We start from the raw sequence: 13,472 nt of genomic DNA, 5'->3' as shown, positions 1-13,472 counted from the left end.
GCAGTGGCTAGCCATTTCCTACTCCAGGGGATCTTCCTGACCCAGGGATCAAACCCGCGTCTCCTGCATCGCAGGTGGGTACTTGCGCATCTTAGCCACAGGACCCCTGTTTCTTGGATTTCCTCCCCATTCAGGAAGCAGAGCAGGGAGCAGGTCCCCTGTGCTTCAGTGTGCCCTCACTAGTCATGCGTTTTCTATCAACAGCGAGTGCTCGTCAGTCTCAGCCTCCCGACACCCCCCCCCCCACCCCTTTGGTGTCCATACGTTTGTTCTCTCCATCTGTGTCTCCATTTCTGCTCTTCAGATAAGATCGCTGCAGCCTTCTTCTCGATCCCACGTGGATGCATTAATAGACGACACTTATTTTTCTCTTTCTGATTTATTTCACCCTGTAAGTTCGTCTCTAGGCCCATCCACATCTCAAAAGCTACCAGTTTGAACAGAATCTAATTAATCCCCCCATTTCCATCGTGACTGTAGATCTTACGTGACTTCGATGCCTAAATAAAAGAAATGGGAGTTTGCTGTATGGGAGGCCAGAGCCACTCTGTCAATGAGGACATGGGCATGTATCTAGGACCATCAAAGCTTGGGATCTGGGACCCACTCTTGGATGTTGTCCATCCAAGCAGTTTACATCTGGCGCTGATGCCTCGCAAAATGCACGCATGGAAACTTCCAGTCACACTTGGAAAGTTTGGCAGATGATGCCTCTTTTTGCTTAGTTTTCTTTTTTTTTTTTTTTTCTGGTTTTCCCCTGAAACTCCAGCTCCAGGCCCTCGACCCCCCAGCTCGATACCTTTTTTGTTAATAGATCTAATCAGCAGCATGTTGAACAAGAGAAGCCCTTTCTGTGTGCGCTGTTCGGACAAGAGGAGCCCCGCTGTAGATCATCAGAATAAACAGCTCCGGCCGATTCAATTACAAGGCTGGGCCCTGGCTTTTATCTGGCTGTGACATCATTTCAATCAAAATGTAAAATAATACAATCCAGTAGTTGCAAGAGGAAGAGATAGGACACAGGCGGCTGCACTTAGTCATTTAATAAAAAGAGGAGAGGAAGGTGGGGCCGGCCTCCTCTGACAGCAGGCGAGGGCGCCCGGCTCCCAAACTCCATTACCTGCTGTAATGGTATTCAAGGCCCTGAACGCAGGAAATTGTCTATTACTTTTTATTAGTGGAAGCTGTTATGTAGGATGCAGCCTACTGCTCTGTTCTATTTTTTTTTTTTTTTGCTTTGTTCCTTTAATTAACAAAAGCATGAAATCTCCCTATTGGCAGTTTTCTATTGCTTTTTCCCCATCAAAGCTGGAATTTTATTCATTCCCTTTGTCTCCTTTGAATTTTTTTTTTATTATAGGTGATGTTTTCCAAGACCCGCAAATCCTGGTGAGAAGAAAAACAGGATTCCAGGGCAGACACAGTGTCTCTAAACTGCTTGGGCTGCGAAAACCATGGGCAGGACGTTTCCTCCTCACGGCACTTTTTGTGGGAAAGGTTCCCTTTTGATTCTGAGACTTTTACAGGGAGGAGGGGCAGCGAGTGTCACCCGCTTTGTGTCAGGGTGATACAAACAGACGATAATAACCAGTTCTATCTATCGGGTCTGAAAGCCAGGAGCAAGGAAAGGAGACGGTGATTTAGCAGGAGGGGACGGAGCGTGTCAGGAGGCTGGGTCCTGGGCCCTGCCCCATCTGGACACAGACCACGACCCAGAATAGTCTGATCCGGTGATCAATGAGTTCACCGTTTTTCCTTGAACTGTATCCAGTTTATATGAATCAATCATTTTATTAAAGGAAAAAAAAACCTATTTTCCATCAATATTTTTGACCATTCTGTACACATGTGTCTCCACCAAGGAACCTGCCTTGAATGACCTCAGAGCAGGGTCATTTGATGAGACGGCCCATGGGTGTGAACAGGCCCCCTGCCCCCAGGAGTATCTGGGGCTCCAGCTCTGGGATGACTGGATGTGGTTCTCCCTGGCAGAAGAAAGATAGGTACAACCTCCCCCCCAGCCTTGTGAAGAGCGCAGTGTCATTGGGAAGGTGGACTGTTTATATAGAAGTTACGTAATAGCATGTTCCATTACAACTGGGAACGAAACAAGAAATCAGGGAACTGGGTGACTTGCATAAGAGGAAGCTAAGTGGGGCTTTCAGGTGCACTCCGAGCTGAGGAGCCGGGGTCCTCCTGCTGCAGGGCCTCAGGCTCACCCCAAGCCTCGCTCGGGGAGCACGACCTCTGACCTCCCATCCAAGTCCAGCCACGTCAAAGAACTGAGGCTCCAGAGAAGCTGGTGGCCTCTGTGCGTGGCCCTCGGGCTGGCTTTCTGCTCCATCCCTGCCTGTGGGGAGGGGGCGCCCCCTGACCCCTGGGCCTCCCAGGGGCCTCCCAGGAGAGTCCTGTGCACCCAGCCTGGACTCGGGACAGCCAGTGTGGAGAGCAAGGGTGCCCACCTAGAACTCCTGCCCCTCCACTCCGGGGCTCTGAGCAGGAAGAAGGATAAAGCAGATTCCAGTGGAGGGACTGGCCACAAGCTTCCAAATGTGTTTGGACCTGGCTGTGGGCCTTTGACCTAGCTTCCTCTGTGAGCCCTGAAAACACCAGGAGGTCTGTGAGGGTGCAGAGATGTAATGAAATTGTATCTCAGAATCACGGCTCTCTGGCAGTGCCTCACGTGTCAGCAAAAACCACGGAGGAGCCACGGGGTGGCAGGGCCTGCATGGAGCGGGGCGTGTGCGGGGTGGTAGGGAGGCGGGGGGAGCTCAGGGCTGGGCCACCCACCTCTGTTTTCTGTCTGCATCCTGCAGGACGCAGAGCCGCCTAGCAGAACCGGCAGGGGAGTGAGGACCGAAGCACAGTCTTGGTTTATCAGTTCAGTTCAGTCGCTCAGTCGTGTCTGACTCTTTGTGACCCCATGGACTGCAGCACACCAGGCCTCCCTGTCCATCACCAACTCCCGGAGTTTACTCAGACTCATGTCCATGGAGTCGGTGATGCCATCCAACCGTCTCATCCTCTGTCGTCCCCTTCTCCTCCTGCCCTCAATCTTTCCCAGCATCAGGGTCTTTTCAAATGAATCAGCTCTTGCAGAGTCTTCTCTAGCACCCCAGTTCAAAAGCATCAATTCTTTGGTGCTCAGCTTTCTTCATAGTCCAACTCTCACATTCATACATGACCCCTGGAAAAACCACAACCTTGACTAGATGGACCTTTGTTGGCAAAGTAATGTCTCTGCTTTTGAATATGCTGTCTAGGTTGGTCATAGCTTTTCTTCCAAGGAGTAAGAGTCTTTTAATTTCATGGCTGCAGTCACCATCTGCAGTGATTTTGGAGTTCCACAGAATAAAGTCTGACACTGTTTCCACTGTTTCCACATCTATTTGCCGTGAAGTGATGGGACCGGATGCCATGACCTTCATCTCCACATAAAACACTCAGGTTGCAACGTTTCTGAACACAGCACCTGCAGTCTGATGACATACCATCCAGTTTGCAGGGCAGACTGGACTGTGAAAGCCTGGGCGTCGTTCAGGCGACAGTCCAGCTGGGAAATGGGGGGAATGGGACAGAAGGACAAGAAGTGCTAACCCTTGCTGTGTGCCGAGTGCCCCCGGCAGAGACGGCAGTGAGCGCGGCTGGCACTTTCCCGTGTGTTGTTTCCCAGGACCCTCGTGACAGCCCAGTGGGGAGCCACGTGGCGCCCTCCTTCATGGTGGGGGGGCGGATGGAGCTCCATGGCCCCAGGCAGACCATCCAGGGCGGGGCAGAGGCACCCACCCACGTCCCCTGCCTCCTGAGACGTGCTGGGGTCCTCGTGCTGCACCAGGAGGTCTGAGCGTCTGTCTGTTCACCGAATACTTGGCAGATGTTCACTCTCTTTTTCCTGCTTCAAAAGGAGTCTTAAAAGAGGTCAGAATCTGAGTGAAAGTTCTAGATCACACTGGGACTCGAATGCTTGGAGACCTTCGGAAGACATCTAAACTCTCTCCTTCTCTCTGAAGCTTCACCTTCCAGACCAGTCTTTCCCAGCTCACGGTGGGTGCAGAGCTGGTGGGGCTGCTCGGGCAGATGGACAGACAGTTGAAGCAGCTAAAGGCCACACAACGTGTGCTGTGCAGGGGTCACGTGGCACGTGGTGGGCTTGCGTGTCGTGGTCATGGGATGTAGGGGGTCCCAGGAGGCAGCGGTGGCTGCCTGCCATATAGACGTGACACCTCACTGTGCTGGGGTCGCCTGATGCACCAGAGCGTGCGGCACGCCTGTTGGTCACGTGGCAAACCATGTGAAGCTTGAACGCCACAGACCACACGTCAGAGGCGCCTCTTCTTCAAAGAGCATCTCTCCTCCGGACTGGACCTTCCCCTGACATGGGGCCTGGCTCTTTACCACTTTTCCTGGGCTTCTCACATAGCTCGGTTAGTAAAGAATCTGCCTGCAGTGCAGGGGACCTGGGTTCGATTCCTGGGTTGAGAAGATCCCCTGGAGAAGGAAATGGCAACCCACTTCAGTATTCTTGCCTGGAGAATCCCAGGGACAGAGGAGCCTGGCGGGCAAAAGTCCACGGGGCCGAAAGAATCAGACACGCCTTAGCGACTAAACCACCACTTGTCTTTGACGGCAGAGACACCATCCACCTTCCTGATTCATCTACCCCTCCTCCGGGGCTTCTGTCCTAGCAAAACCCCCACTGCCTCTCTGTCTCTCTTAAGCCTCCTGATCAGGCTTGTTCTGCTGACTCTCAGACAAGGGGCTGCCGTCTCCACTCGGCATCACGGGTCACCGACGCCAGTGCCGGCCAAGCCTGCACTGACCCACAGCAGCAGCACTTCCAGCCCCCTCCTGCTTGAACGCCTCCCTGCCTGGCTCCCGAAGCTCCCCGTCCACCAATGCGTCCAGCGGTGTTTGCTGAATTTCCACCTGAGTGCCCGCCCCTCCACCCTCGGGGCTCTGGCTCCAGGTGGCCAGACAGGTCCCAGGGCAGACGCGGGAACCCTTCCGTGTGTCGCGAGGAGACTAAGGCGGTGGGCGTGGCACCCGGGGGCAGGGCTCCCTACCCCTCGCTCTCTTCTCCCGACACTGCTTGTGTTGACGGCTTCCTGATTTTGGAAGCTCCCTTCCTCAAATGTGATGGTTTCAGCCCCTTTCAAGAAAATTGGTACATAGACACAATGCGATATTACTCAGCTCTTAAAAAGAATGCATTTGAATCAGTCCTAATGCGGTGGATGAAACTGGAGCCTATTATACAGAGTGAAGTAAGTCAGAAAGAAAAACACCAATACAGTATATTAACGCTTACATATGGAATTCAGAAAGATGGTAACGATGACCCTATATACGAGACAGCGAAAGAGACACGGACGTAAAGAGCAGTCTTTCGGACTCTATGGGAGAAGGCGAGGGCGGGATGACTTGAGAGAGTAGCACTGAAACGTGTATATTGCCATGGGAAACGGATCGCCAGTCCAGGTTGGATGCATGAGACAGGGCGCTCAGGGCCGGTGCACTGGGACGACCCTGAGGGGTGGGGTGGGGAGGGGGGTGAGAGGAAAGGTCAGGATGGGGGACACGTGTACACCCGTGGCTGATTCATGTGAATGCACAGCAAAAACCACCACAGTATCGTAAAGTAATTAGCCTCCAATTAAAATGTTAAAAAAAGGCAAAGTAAAAAGAGAAACTCCACCTCCTTTATATGCAGAGGATCCCCGCCGGCATCTGCAGCATGGACGACCCTCCAGACCACAGTCGCCCACCTGCCAGACGGCTCCGCTTCCACACGCGGTCAGCAGCACCTGCCCCCTGTGCTGACGTCAGGGCTCGCCTTCCTCCGCGCCTGCCCCTCCCAGCACACGCAGAGCTCTCCTCTTTGTTCGCGTCCTGACCCTGGAATTAGACGTGGCTTCTCTCGTCTCCAGAGCACACAGCCAACCAGACAGCAAGCCCGGAGGGCCCACCATTCCTCCCACCCCCTGGAGAGCAGCAGAGGGTGACAGCGGGTCCTCTGGGTGACCCTGCCGATCCAGAAAGGGCCTCGCCTCCCCTGAGGGTGAGAGCCTGTCCCTGCCTCAGCGCCTCTGGAGCTGCACACTGCCGCTCCTCCTGCCGGACTGGCTTCACTCAGCCTTCTCGGCCTCTGCTCTGGCCACAGTGAGCCCTCGGAGACTGCGGACAATGCCCAGCACACTCCCACACCCAGGCCCTTCCTCTCTCCTCCCAGCAGGATTCTTCCTCCCTGTCCTTTTCCAGCTCCCCCAGCTCCCTAGTGTCTGCTCAAATGTCACCTCCTCAGTGAAGCCCTCCATGACCACACTATGCATGACCACCTACCCCATGGCTCCTCCAACCGAGGCTCCTCCAACCCCGAGGCTCCTCCACCCCATGGCTCCTCCATCCCGAGGCACCTCCACCCGAGGCTCCTCCACCCGAGGCTCCTCCCTCCCGAGGCTCCTCCACCCCATGGCTCCTCCTTCCCGAGGCTCCTCCACCCGAGGCTCCTCCACCCGAGGCTCCTCCCTCCCGAGGCTCCTCCACCAGAGGCTCCTCCACCAGAGGCTCCTCCTTCCCGAGGCTCCTCCACCAGAGGCTCCTCCCTCCCGAGGCTCCTCCACCAGAGGCTCCTCCCTCCCGAGGCTCCTCCACCCGAGGCTCCTCCACCCGAGGCTCCTCCCTCCCGAGGCTCCTCCCTCCCGAGGCTCCTCCCTCCCGAGGCTCCTCCCTGTCCCACGCCCCCCTTCCCGGCTTGCATCTTCTCCTTGGCCCTTGTCACCACATCACACAGTACCCAGATTCCTTCCTCTGATTCTCACTCCCCCGTCCCCACCGTCCTCTGACTGCGTGCCCAGCGACTCTGGCCTGTCTTCCATGCTGGTCTCTGTCCTCTAGAAGGGCAGTCTCTTCCCTGCGAGGCCTTCTGGGTGGGCTCCTAGAAAACGCACAGACTCTCTGTTTCGAAGCCCACGCTGACAGGTGTGTCTCAGGAGGCGCCCGGCGACCTTGGAGCGAGCTCGCTGTGTGAGCTGCTCGGCTCCACAGAGAAGCTGAGGGCCCGCCTTCCACCTGCCTGCGTGTGGGGACTCAGTTGCTAGAGTGCATCCCGCTCACATTTCCATCAGGGCGTCCTCTTGGGGCCTCACCTGCCAAGGGGACCCGGTGTCACGGGCCATTTTACCCAATTTCTCCTCTGTTGTTGGCAGGAGCCAAACGGGCGCAAAGCAGGTAAGCCTTGCACGATGGCACGTCCACCCCAGGGCCATCGGGCTGTCGTCTGGGACCTGGTGGGCACAGTCGCTCAGCCGTGCCCGACCCTGTGCAACCCCATGGACTGCAGCCCGCCAGGCTCCTCTGTCCACGGGATTCTGCAGGCAAACATACTGGGGTGGGGTCACCCGCCCTCCAGCCAGGGCGGCGCTTCCCGAGGGAGCCGGACGGGCCTCTGTCCCGGGCCCTGGAGTCCCCAGGGCAGCGCCTGCGCCCGGCTCCGCTCTGCTGCACTTCCACTCAGATTACTCCCAAACTTCCGGGGCCCCGGTCACAGGGTGCCTCCTCTCAGCCATCCTTGGGGCGCTAGGGAGCTTGGCCCAGCGGTCCTGTGAGCAGCTGGCCTGCTGCGAGCTGGGCTCAGGGTCGAGGGCAAGAGGCCCTCAGGGCGGCTACAGGGTCAGTGGGCTCAGCAGAGCCACCCAGACCTGCGGTGGGGCTGGCAGGCAGGGCTCCTGTGTTGGGACGCAGGGCCTCGGGGAAGCACACGTCCCGCCCCTGCAGCTCGCAGGCCAGCCGGCTTGGGCAGGTGGTGCTGCAGGCAGGGACCACGGGCTCCTCCCTGCCGGCTGGGGGCCTGCTCTCCTGACCCGGAAAAGGCTCCTCTTGGGGGCTCCTGGGCCCGAGTGGGAAGGAAGCTCTGCCTGTGTGTGTCCCCACCGTGGGATGGGGTCGTCTCAGCCCCGGGTGGCTGCTCTCCAGCCCTCAGAGGCGCACTGGCAGACGCCCCGCAGGGATGAGCACGGGTCACCCTCTCCCTCGGAAGACTGGACGGCACACACCTGGTCTGTCTGCTCAGACACGGCCGCGAGCAGGCTCATCCGAGGTGGGGACCACACAGAACAGGCCCACCCACCTCCGTGGTGACGGTCAGGCCGGCGGCCTCGGGGGCCATGGAGAGGGAGGGGACTCCCTGGCCTGGAGTCCTGGTCACGGCGCCCTCCTCCTCGGGAGGCCCCCGGGACAGAGCCCCCCCCCCTTTGTGGGGGGACTTCCCTGAGGCGGCCTCACCTACCCAGACCCTGGCTGTGGGGGTCCTCATCCCCAGCCACCTCCCTAGGGGAATCAGGAAGAAACCCGCCTCCCTCCACAGATGGAGAGGATTCCGTGGGCCTGTGTTGGGGTTCGGATGTGACGTTCAGAAGAAGCAGGAGGAGACGGTGACCCCAGAATCTGTGAGCTGTCCACATGGAGCCCCCCGGTGGTGAGGATGGCCAGGGGCCCAGGCTGCTACCCAGGGAGCCGCGATCTTCTCAGTTCAGACACCAGGGCGGCTCTGTCCCTCTCAGTGAGATGATACTTAATCAACCGACATCTCTGTGGGCGTTTTACTGATCTTGGATGATTTTCGTGAAGATGTTTTTAACTTTTTGTGGAAATGGTGAAGAATTATTGTCCATGAATTGCTTTCATCTCCCATTTCACGGGGATCAGTGCTGATGAAACGCTTGCTGCCTCCCGGGGCTGTGGGACATGCTAGGCAAACTAAGTGCCCGTGGACCCCTGCCCTCTGCTCGGCTTTGGACACACACTCCTTAAAGTAAACATCATCCCCAAGATGCCCATTTGTTCACGCACAGATTAACTGACGCCCACATGTTGGTGGCACCCAGGCTGGAGGCTGCTGGCCGGCTCTGCCCCATCCATCAGAAGGAGCGTGGTCCACGTGCTGGGCCCGCGTCCATCCACTCTGCGTGGGGCCTTGGCTCCCCTGCTCTGGCCCAGAGCCGGCGCTGCGCGGGGATGCTCACGTCCCTCTGGCTTCCCTTATGGTCCTGCCCAGAGAGCGCGGGCCTGGAGCAGGCTCTGACCTCTTGGTCTGGGCAACAGTGAAGATCAGAGTCTGTTTCCAGGGGCTCCTTTAATTAACAGTCAGAAATCTGGGGAAGAATGACGGCACCTCACGATGGCCTCTGCATTAAAAATTGGTGCTCAGCGTTGATGAATCGCAGAGAAAACACGGATGCTTTTGGAGCTGTGTGGCCAGGAATGGTGCCCCCCTCCCAGAAGTGTCTGCAACAGGTGAGCTGCGGCTTTCAGGGGGCCTTGTGGGGGCCAAGCATTCGGTGAGGGTGACCAGCGCAAGAGCACCCAGGCCCTGCCTCCATGCAGCCCTCTCGGGGGCTTTGGCACGTGGGGGAGCCATGTGCAGAGGGCAGGGCCCTGCGGAGGGCAGCCTCTCCCTGAGTGTCCGTGTTAAAGGCCGTGAGAGCTTCTGAGCCTTGAATAACTGTTCCGTTTTAGCGACGCACGTATTATCAAATTCTTCTCGTGTCTGAAGCATCAGATTGAACCGCCATTGGTGCTTCCTGTGGTCTGAATGTCTGTGTCCCCCTAGGTTCACAGGTTGGAATCCTAACCCCCAGGTGGCGATGGCGCTCGGACGTGAGGCCTTCTGGGGGTGTTGGGGTGTGGGGGGGAGCTGCCATGGAGGGGTTAGCGCCCTTTATTATAAATCACCCTCCAGAGCTTTGTGGCTTTTCCCAGCCTGCAGGACATGGTGAGCAGCTCAGAATGGCCCAGGGCCCTTGCCTGAGCTCCTGGCTTCTGGATTGGGGCCATCTGGCCTCCAGAGCTGCGGGAAACGCATTTCTGTTGCTTCTAACCCTCACACGTGCTGTCTGTGGTGTTTAGCCTGAACGGGCCCAGCCTCCACGTCAAGTTTAGGGGGCAGATAAACTTACTGTCCGGAACTGGGATCCTAGAGACGGAGTTGGCCAGACACAGCCCTCAGCTTCATCCCACGCACGCTGCCCAGGAGCCGTCGGAGTCGGCGATGTGCCTGGGCTGTGGAATCGAGCCCACGCGCACGCCGACGCACATCCTGACTCCCGGGCAGACGGGATGCCCCTCTGCCTGGATGCAGAGCCTTGAATTCACATTTCCAGGGTTTGGCGACTCAGAGGCACGTGTTCGGAAGCAAACACGTGGTACTCCGGAGCCCTCTTGAATGGGGTGAGTCTTCCTTTGCCCCAGGGACCGTGTCTTGTCGAGGGTGCCCGTCTCCGTGTAGGACTCGTGCCCTTTCCCGTGGGGCGGATGCTGGGCGCACCCCTGGTGGGTGCAGAGAGGAGCCCGGAATGCTTCCTCCCCCCTCCCCTCCCCCCTCCCTTTTATTTCCCAAACAAGCTAAGAGTTTTTATAATTCATCACCTGGCTGACAGATGAGTTCTGCTGGAGAATATTAGAAAATGTCTCAAATCTCATATATATGCTAATGGTATGCTGAGGCTGGTCGGCAGTGTGCGGGGTTTTAATCTGTCTTGGGCGGCGTGGGGAGCGGAGGAGACACGCCGACACCCAACAATTTATGATCAAACGGCTGAGTCGTGAAGGAAGAAGGACGGCAGGAAGGGAGAGTCATCTTCTGAGTTAACAGCATTGTTGCTACAAATGAAGAAATCTTGATTTTGACTGCACTCGACGTTAAACGAGCTTCCTGCGCCCGCCGCTGGATTTTTCATTTGCGGATTCGTCGAGAGCGGCGTGCTTAGATACAAGTGACAGATAAGGGGGCGGTTGCATATGGAAATCAATCGTGTGTAATAAAGCCGTCTCTGTTTATTAAATAAACACATGTAGATTACTGCGGGGGAGGACGAAGCCATACCTCCTTGCGATGCAAGTCACAGGGAATCTCATTTCACAACTGCACCTGCTGGATGCGGGCCCCTCTGTTTGCCCCCTTCCGCCAGCTGGGCGTCCAGCACCGCTGATTTGGCCCCTTGGCTGTGGCCCCGGTCCCCACCTCTGGGCCGGATTTCAGTCCACTGTCACGAACACCACAGCCGTTTCGGAGGATGCACCATTAAGTTGCGTCTTGCTAATATTTCTGTTATATAAATGGGAGAGGAGCCGGAAGGGAAACCCTGGGGTGCTGTTCTCAGAAGTGAGGGGTGCCCGGCAGGGCGGGCTGAGGCGCGTCAGCTTCTAGAAAAGCAAGAGATAGAACCACTGTGTCTGGTCAGGCCTGGGCTCCCCAGGCACTCCCACTCCCAGGGCTGGCCAGAGTGTGTTCCCAGGACCAACCAAGGGACTCGGGGTGTGGGCACCCCCAAGGCCAGAGAGGTGGGCTCGAGCCTCAGGGTGTGCCGCATGGCTTCTGTGTCTTTGGGGAAGGACACCCTGCAGGCTGGAGTCTCGGGACAAGACCCTGGGAGGCGGGCAGGGGCTGGTGAGACATCTGGGCTGCAGGAAGCAAGGCGCAGCTCCGCCCAGCACCCTTGCAGCACCCCCCAGCCGCACACAAGGTTCCCTGCCGGCCACACAGAGGACCGCTTCTCCTGCTCGATGGCAGAGGGCGGTGGGGAGAGCTCCAGCTGCAGGAGTCAGGAGAAGCAGGTTTTCTGAAGAGAGCAAGGACTCAGCCTGGAGATGGAGGAGGAGAGCCCAGCTCCTCTGTCTGCCAGGAGACGTCGCGTCGGGGGAAGAGGCCTGTATTCCTGTATTCCTGGGTCTTCTTAGCGGCGTTGTCTAGAAGTTTCAGACTTTTTGGAAGTTAGGGTACAAGTCAGTGCCAAAATGAGGTGTAACAGCCCCAAGTCCTTCCATTTTATTGACGTTTCAATACAAGCCCAGATTCCTGAACACTGCTTTTATTTCTTTTTACCTCTTTATCAGCTTGATGGAGAAGGAACTGGCAGCCCACTCCAGGATTCCTGCCTGGAAAAGCCTATGAGCAGAGCAACTCGGGGGGCTACAGTCCACAGGGTCACCAAGAGTCGGGCGTGACTGGGCTCGTGCACTGGAGAGTCGGGCGTGACTGACCCGCGCACTCACTCCTCAGCTGGCAGCTTTTCACTCTATTACCTATCAGCTGTCAATCATCTGCTTGCTTAGCTCACTTTATGCTTCTTTCTCGTCTTGAACAGGTAGTTTTTCCTCGATGCTGTTTGACGAGGCAAGTGTCAGTCATCCGTTGATGGCCGTGGGCTCTCTTCGGTCATCCAGTTCTCATCCTGGGTCAGATTCGTCTGATGCAGCTGTTCTTACCTGGACGTGACTTTGCCCTCTGCTCACTGCACCCCCACCACCAGGGGACATATAGGGATATCTGGAGACATTTGTGATGATCAGGACTAGGATGGGCAGGGCAGGGGTGTGCTGGCATCTAGTGGTCAAGGCCAGGGACCTGCTAAACACCAGGGCACAAACAGCTCCCGCCAAGGAAGTGCCGGCCCCTGGGGGCAGTGGCGTTGATGCCGAGGAGCCCTGGCCGAAGGCCCAGTTGGGAGAGAGACCGCGGGGTGTGGGCAGTAGCGGGCCTGGGGCCCAGAGCCTGAGTCTGGCCTGGACATCACGGTCCCTCTAGCCATGTGAGGCTGGAGTGTGATTTCACGTCACTTCCCAGCTTGGCGCGTCCGTGAGCAGACGGCCAGGATGCCCTCTGTCTTATTCCCCTTCAAGGTAACGTGTGTCCCTGGATGGTTCTGGAGTCCGAAATGGGGGTTTGGAAGTGGGGCACAGTCCATGTGGGCTGGGGGGTGGATGCAGACAGAGGGAGGTTGGTCAGGCCGGCAGGTCCCCACGCAGGCCCTGAGGGCTGAGTCCGTTCGTTTGGGTCCGTCTGGAGCAGTGACCTGGAAACTTTGGGAGCCCCAGTCTGCATGTGCCGGAGTGTTTTCCAAAGATGTCGTTTTTGTTTACATTACATGACTTCTCCGTGTGGAACTTAATTTCACATCTCTTTTGCAAGCTGTTTATTCCAGGAAACACCGTTCTTATTGCACTGCTCTAATGAGGTGCTGGAGGCGTTCACAGTGTCAGCTTCTATTTTTGAAGAAAGGCGAAATTGCCACTTTAATCTACTACAAAGCAAGAGCACAGCGGCGTGTTCAAGCAGGTACCCAGAGCAAGTCTGATTCGTGTGTTGGGCTCTGAGTGTGTGCACGCTTTGTTTCTGAGCCACAGCTGAGAGCCTAACAGGTATTTTCTGTTTGCTATTTGGGGCTCCAAGGACTTGGTTTCTCCTCCGAATATTCCTGCCTGGCAGTGGCAGGCGGCAGGGGACAGGAAAGACTGGGCGAGGAGGGGTCCAGGCGGTGGGAATTCCAAGGCAGACGATGCTCCGTGCAGATCCCCCAGCCCCTGGTTTAAAAACCCCGCTGGAAGCCTTCAAAGCCCCAGACTGTGGGTCAGTCCTGAAGTCTGTGCACCCTATGGCTGGATTCTTTCTCGCAGTCTCCTTAATTCAACTGGCCCCA

General features: G+C 57.0%; 1 long non-coding RNA gene across 1 annotated transcript; it reads left to right on the top strand.

Annotated features, from left to right (window-relative positions):
* Positions 1 to 262: 262 nt before the first annotated feature.
* LOC138421566 (uncharacterized) lies at positions 263 to 3,369 on the top strand. The gene is made up of 2 exons (XR_011249539.1): positions 263 to 2,003; positions 2,817 to 3,369. It is a non-coding gene; the product is annotated as an uncharacterized lncRNA (long non-coding RNA).
* The last annotated feature ends 10,103 nt before the right edge of the window (positions 3,370 to 13,472 follow it).

The sequence above is a fragment of the Ovis canadensis genome, chromosome 16 (assembly GCF_042477335.2).
Source record: "Ovis canadensis isolate MfBH-ARS-UI-01 breed Bighorn chromosome 16, ARS-UI_OviCan_v2, whole genome shotgun sequence".
NCBI lineage: Eukaryota > Metazoa > Chordata > Mammalia > Artiodactyla > Bovidae > Ovis > Ovis canadensis.
This window is presented reverse-complemented; position numbering and strand designations above follow the sequence as displayed.